The following is a 7,208-nucleotide window of genomic DNA, read 5'->3' as shown; positions in this document are numbered from 1 at the left end:
AAGCAGCATGGATCCATCAAGAGATAGTAGCCTTAGAAGCAGGCCGACCCCGATGCACAGGGCCCGCCAAAACAAACAGGACCAAAAGATGGAAATCATTTGTGGCTTCTAGGTATCTCAAAAGGAGATGCCGCACATCCAGAGACTGTAAAACACGATCCTTTGACTTGGAGCCCGACTGAACAAAGGCGGGCAGCCGAACTTCCTGGTTGACACGGGATGCGGAAAACACTTTCAGATGAAAAGAAGGCACTGCCCTCAAAATAACCACAGACTCCGAGATATGGAGAAAAGGACCTCTGCACGATAGAGCCTGAAGCTCCGACACTCGCCGTGTAGAAGTGACCGCAACAAGGAAAACGGTCTTGATGGTAAGATCTTTAAGAGATATACCATCCAGGGGTTCATAGGGCAGACGAGTCAGCGAGTGGAGAACCAGCTTCAGATTCTACTTAAGGTAAGGCAGCTGCAAGGGAGGCCTCAGCCTCCCCGCCCCCCACAAGAAGCAGACAATGTCCGAGTGAGATGCTAGGAAACCCCTGAGAGCAGCAAGACCCAAACACAAAAGTCCTGCAATCTGAACATGTAAAGAAAAAAACCACAAGACCCTTCCTGAGGCCAACCTGCAGGAAGTCCAGGACATGCGCCACCGAAGGGGCCATGGGATCCACTTGAACCCTCTCACACCAAGCTTGAAAGCACTGCAAGGCTTTCCATAGGTTGACCCAGTGGATTGCCTCTTGCTCTGATGGAGGGTAGAGATGACCGCAGACGAGTAGTCACTAGCTATCAATGCCACGTGCTCAAGTACCAGGCCGTAAGACCAAAGCGGTCCGGATCTTGAAGAACTATGGAGCCCTATGTAAGCAGTCGCCGATGGCAAGGGAGATGCAGACCCCTCTCCATGCTCAACTACACTAAGTCTGTGTACCAAGGTCTTCTGGGCCAATCCGGGGCCACCAGGAATACTGAACCCACATGAGAGGCCACCTGGCACAGGACGCACCCTATCATGGGCCACAGTGGAAAAACATAGAGAAGGTCCCCCTCAGGCCAAGATTGAACCAGAGTGTCCAGCCCTTCGCTGCCGACCTCCCTGCGGTAGCTGAAGAATCTGGCCGCCATCCAATTTTCAGCTAATGCCATTATAATGAAGGAGGGACGGCCCCACTGTCGGACTATGACTTGAACGCTAGCCTGGACAGGGACCATTCTCCCGGGTCCAGAATCTGTTGACTTAGAAAGTCTGCTTGAACGTTGTCTACGCCGGCCACATGAGCCGTCGACAAGGCCACCAGATGCCTTTCTGCCCTGGAAAAGAGCAACCGAGCCTCCAGACTCAGCAGGGGATTTTTTTTGAAACCCCCCCTGATGGTTGACATAAGCTACAGCCATCACATTGTCTGAGAAAACACAAACGGCCTTTCGATGGAGACACTGTTGAAATCGCAACAGGACCAGTATGACGCAGGACCTACTCCTGCTGGAGCATTGGTCAAAGACTTGGCAACTAAGTTTCAGCAGGGGAAAATGCAAGGTCATGCACCTTGGCGGCAAAAATCCATGCAGGACTTACACCCTAAATGGTGAGATCCTAGCAAGGACTGTAGCAGAACGTGACTTGGGGGTGATCATTAGCGAAGACATGAAGACTGCCAATCAAGTGGAGAAAGCTTCATCCAGGGCTAGACAAATCATGGGCTGTATCCGTAGAAGTTTCGTCAGCTGTAAGCCCGAGGTCATAATGCTGTTGTACAGATCCATGGTGAGACCCCCATCTGGAATACTGTGTACAATTCTGGAGGCTGCATTATCAAAAAGATGTGCGGAGAGTTGAGTCGGTTCAGCGAATGGCCACCAGGATGGTCTCATGTCTCAAGGATCTCCCGTATGAGGAAGACTGGGTAAGTTGCAACTGTACTCACTCGAGGGGAGACAGGGGAGACATGATCGAGACGTTAAAATATGTCACAGGCCGTATCGAGGTGGAAGAGGATCTCTTTTTCCTTAAAGGACCCACGGCAACAAGAGGGCATCCGTTGAAAATCAAGGGTGGGAAATTTCATGGTGACACCAGAAAATATTTCTTCACCGAAAGGGTGGTTGATCGCTGGAATAATCTTCCACAACAGGTAATTGAGGCCAGCAGCGTGCCAGATTTTAAGAAAAGATGGGATTGGCATGTGGGATCTCTTCATGGAAATAGGGGGTGGGCCATTAGTGTGGGCAGACTAGATGGGCCGTGGCCCTTTTCTGCCGTCATGTTCTATGTTTCTATGGATCGCTCAAAGTTCCAGGTGAATGATCGACCATCTGTTCTCTAACGCAGTCCACCGGCCTGGGGTCCGGGACAGATCTGCAAACTGCCCCCCAATGGACAAACTCACATTCATTGTCAGGGTCACCAAGTCCAAGACTCGCAGAGGAAGCCCTCTGTCCAGAGTCACGAGCCACTGCCAGCCACGGCAGCTTCACACCCAGTGAATCCTGCTGGGGAAACTAGAGAGTCAGAAGAGACAGCTAAAGAGGGTGGAGTCGAGCTCTAGCCCATGGGATCACATCTAGGGTTGCAACCATAAGACCCAGTACCTGCAGGTACTGTCAGGCCGTCGGAGCCTGAACATTCAACAGGGCCCAAATGGTACTCTGTAGCTTGAACTTTCTGGAGTACGGCAGAAACACCTAGTTCCTATTTGAGTGGAACTGGATGCCCAGTACTCCAAACCTGCTTCGGCTTGAGGTGGCTCTACTTCAAATTGATCACCCATCAGAGACACTCCAGCAGAAGTACCACCAGGTGAACTGCCTTGCGGCCCTCCTCCAGTGAGGGGGCTCTGATCAGCCAGTCATCCAGGAACGGATGGACTAGCACACCCTAAGAGCGCAGGTGGCAGATACTACCACCATGACCTTGGCTAAGGATCTGGGCACTGAGGCCAGCCCGAAGGGCGGAGCCGTGAATTGGAAGTGCCGCCTAAGCCCGTGGAATCTCGGAATCCTCCTGTATTCCGGAAAGATTGGGATGTGGAAACATAGAAACATGACGGCAGATAAAGGCCAAATGGCCCATCTAGTCTGCCCATCCGCAGTAACCATTATCTCTTTCTCTTGGCACGATGGACCACTGGTCTGACCCAGCAACAGCAATTCTTATGTTCTCTTTCTGAGAGATCCCACATGCTTATCCCAGGCCCTCTTGAATTCAGACATAGTCTATGTTTTCACCACCTCTTCCAGAGGTATGCTTCCGTGAGATCCACTGCTGCCACAACTGAACACACTGTTTCCATCCAGAAACGCGAAACTTGCAGGAAGGCATTCACTGCCCGTAGGTCCAGAATAGGTCTCCAAACTTCAGAGCCTTTCTTTGGCACGATGAAATATATCGAGTGTCTCCCTGAGCCCAGATAGTCTTTTGGAACAGGGTTTATTGCAGCCAGATTTAGCAATCTGCAAACCGTGGCCCACATGCGTCAGGCTCTTACCGGATTTCCAGAGAGCGAAATCAGAAAGAAATCTGACGGATGTCGGAAAAACTGCAGTCGGAGACCCTCTGTGAGCACTTCGAAGACTCATCAGTCCGAAACATGTCTCCAATAAAAGAGGAGGCAAGGGGGGGCCTCTCCAGAGGAGGGAAGTGCGGAGTCTGCACATGCCTCACCCCCTCGCAGTCCACAACGCACGTAATACATGGCTGTGAAACCGCCAGACATCTGCCGCAAACGAGGCAAGAATTCTAATCTAATCTTCCATTTGTGAGTCGCACAAACCTATATAAGTCAAGGCGACAGATCAAAGAGGAAGAAGAAAAAGGAGTAGGGAAGGGGGCTTAGAGAAGCAAGTTATGCCATCAAGTCCTGAGGAGGCCATCTGAGAAGTTTGGAACAAAAACGAAGCTCCTAAGTGCAAAAAATACACTTTTAAAAAGTTTGAAGAAAATCCAAGATGGCCACCGCGGGTGCTGATTTTGCCCTAAAACAGCCCAGAAAGCCACAACGAACCCGGGAATACTGCAATTTTGCTTTTTCAGAGGGGGGGGGGATAGAGCATGCAGGAAAAACATTGAAAACCCACTTTTGAAGACCCCCCCAAATCGCCAATGCAAGCATGCATACAGTGACTCACAGTGTCTGTGCTGCTTTAACAGAAATGGCAGGCAAACTCAGTGGCGTACCTAGCATATGTGACACCCAGGGCCCATCATTTTTTGGCACCCCCCCATCTGTATGAAAAACATGATTTTTAGTAACAAGCCACACGTCACACCTAGGAAAAGGCAGCATCTTACATATTCCAGTGAGCAGTACATCAATCAATACAATAAAACTAAACAAGCCAGACCAGTACAGATCAATCCTACACTGTCAATCCTAACAGAAAACCATGTCTTTCGAACACACAGAACACAGAAAACACCTTCGCCTAGTATGGAATATGTCATCACAAACTAATCCCTCCCCCTTTTACAAAACTGTAGTGTGGATTTTAGCCACGGTGGTAACAGCTCTGACGCTCATAGAATTTTGAGCATCAGAGCTGCTACCACCACGGCTGGCGCTAAAAAAACGCTCCACAGTTTTGTAAAAGGGGGATAAAATAGAAATACATAGACAAAGGTTAAATTGAACCAGCAAGAAGCTGGACTCTGCATAAAATGCAACACCACAGAAACAGTGACATATGTCTCCTAAAGCAATAAATAAATAGAAAATTTTTGTTCTACCTTTGTCTTCTCTGGTTTCTGCTTTCCTCATCTTCTTGTTACTGTTTTCTTTCCGTCCACTGTCTGCCATCTCTCTATATGGCATCTTCTCTCCTTCTATGCCCCTTCCAGAAACAGTATGCCTCCCCCTTCCATTTCTCCTCTAGCCCTCCCCCCCACCCCTTTGTTCTGGCACTCATCATCTTCCCTCTGTTCCCTCATGATCTGGCATCTTTCTCCTGTCATCTCTCTTTCCCTCCGCCTGTGGTTTTTACCATCTCTCTCTTCTCATTTCCTCTGCTCAGATCTGATATCTCTGTCTCCTTCCCCGTTCTCTGGCATCTCTCTCTCCTCTCTCTCTTCCCTTTCCTTCTCTGGTCTTCCTTCTTTATTTTCTGTCTCCATTTAAATTAAATTTTTTCTTACTATGCAGTCCTCAGTTTCCCTCTTTTCACTATGTCTACCCACAGCATGCCACCTCTTTCCTTCACCCCTCCACTATCTCACTAACTCTATCTTCTTCCCCCATCCAGCATATGTCCCATCCAGTATGTGTTCTCTTTCTCCACTTCCATTCAGCGTTTGCTCTCCCTACTCCCCACTTCCATCATCTGACCTCTTCTCTCTCCCCTTTCTACCCACTTCCATCATCTGCCCCCTTCTCTAAATCTCTCCATCCACCAAAGGCCCATCTTTCTCCCTTACTCACCTTTCCGATTTTGGCAACAAGATCTGTAACGCACCCCCCCTCCCCCCCTGGACAATAGGCCCGGTCCGACAAACCTCCCTGCCCTGTGGCCGGCGATGTCTAAACTGCCTTCTTACAGCAGCCGGAGCATTATAGTTGCATATGGCTGCCGTAAAGGTCGTCTCTGATGCAACTTCCGGTTGTGTCACAGATTACCTTTACAGCAGCCACACGCAGCTTCAACGCTCTAACTCAGGGGTGCCCACACTTTTTGAGCTTGCGAGCTACTTTTAAAATGACCAAGTCAAAATGATCTGCCAATAATAAAATTTTTAAAAAACACAAAGCACACTGGATGCTGAGAAAATGTTAATTATTCCTATTCTGGGTTTTTTTCAAAGAGATCAAGGCAGATGACTCTATGCACTGTCTCCTCAGTAACAACCATACAAAAATAAACAAATATACCCCCTCCCTTTTTACTAAACCACAATAGCAGTTTTTAGCGCAGGGAGCTGCTCTGAATGCCCAGGGCTGCTCTCGACGCTCATAGGCTCCCTGCGCTAAAAACCGCTATAGCGTAATTTACAGACCCCCAAGACAACAGGATGACCTGGATATGGAAATAATCGAAGATATAGAAAATATCACCTTGCGTGGGGACACAGTATTGCTAGGTGACTTCAACATGCCTGATGTGGATTGGGTTACACTTACCTCTGCTTCCGGCAGCAGCAGGAGGCTATTAAACTCTATGAAAGGAGCAAGCCTCAGGCAACTGGTGTTGGAACCGACAAGGGATCAGGCAATACTGGACCTGATACTTACCAATGGAGAAAGTGTCATAGAAGTCTCGGTGGGCGACACATTGGCCTCCAGTGACCACAACATGGTATGGTTCAATATCAGGAAAGGTTTCACTAAATCTACTACACTAACCAAAGTCCTCAAATCCAAGGACACAAATTTCAAAGAAATGGGAGACTTCGTTCACCAGGCGCTACAAAGCCAAGAAGAAACCGATAACGTGGAAGACATGTGGTCGACTTTGAAAGCAACCATACAAGAAGCAACAAACCGCTATGTAAAATCAGTAAGTAAACGGCAAAGGAACAATAAGCCACAGTGGTTTACTGCGGAGATCTCAGACCTGATCAAGGAGAAGAAAAAAGCATTCATCTCTTACAAACAATCAGGGAAGCAGGACTCTAGAGCAGACTACCTGGCCAAATCAAAAGCCGTCAAAACAGCAGTCAGGGAGGCTAAATTCCTCATGGAGGAGTCTCTAGCAAAGAACATCCAGAAGGGAGATAAATCCTTCTTCAGGTATATCAGTGATAGAAGAAAAAACTCAGGCGGGATTGTGCGTCTTAGGAAACCAGACGGAGACTATGTGGAAAAGGATTCGGAAAAAGCCCAACTATTAAATGAATACTTCTGCTCAGTCTTCACCCGAGAAGCGCCAGGGCTTGGCCCTCAGCTACAGACAAGGGTTGGCTCAGTTGACCCGTTTAGTAACTTTGAGTTTACGCCCAGCAGTGTCTACGGTGAGCTGTCAAAGCTCAAGGTTAACAAAGTAATGGGGCCGGACAACCTGCACCCCAGGGTGCTTAGGGAGCTGAGTGATGTCTTGGCGGAGCCACTGTCCGCGCTCTTCAACCTCTCCCTTAGTACAGGCAGCGTCCCGTTGGACTGGAGGACGGCTAACGTCATTCCACTCCACAAGAAAGGCTCAAAGATGGAGACAGCAAACTACAGACCAGTGAGTCTAACATCGATAGTGAGCAAACTAATGGAAACTCTAATCAAACACCAATT

Source organism: Geotrypetes seraphini, chromosome 1, assembly GCF_902459505.1.
Source record: "Geotrypetes seraphini chromosome 1, aGeoSer1.1, whole genome shotgun sequence".
NCBI classification, from domain to species: Eukaryota; Metazoa; Chordata; class Amphibia; order Gymnophiona; family Dermophiidae; genus Geotrypetes; species Geotrypetes seraphini.
This window is presented reverse-complemented; position numbering follows the sequence as displayed.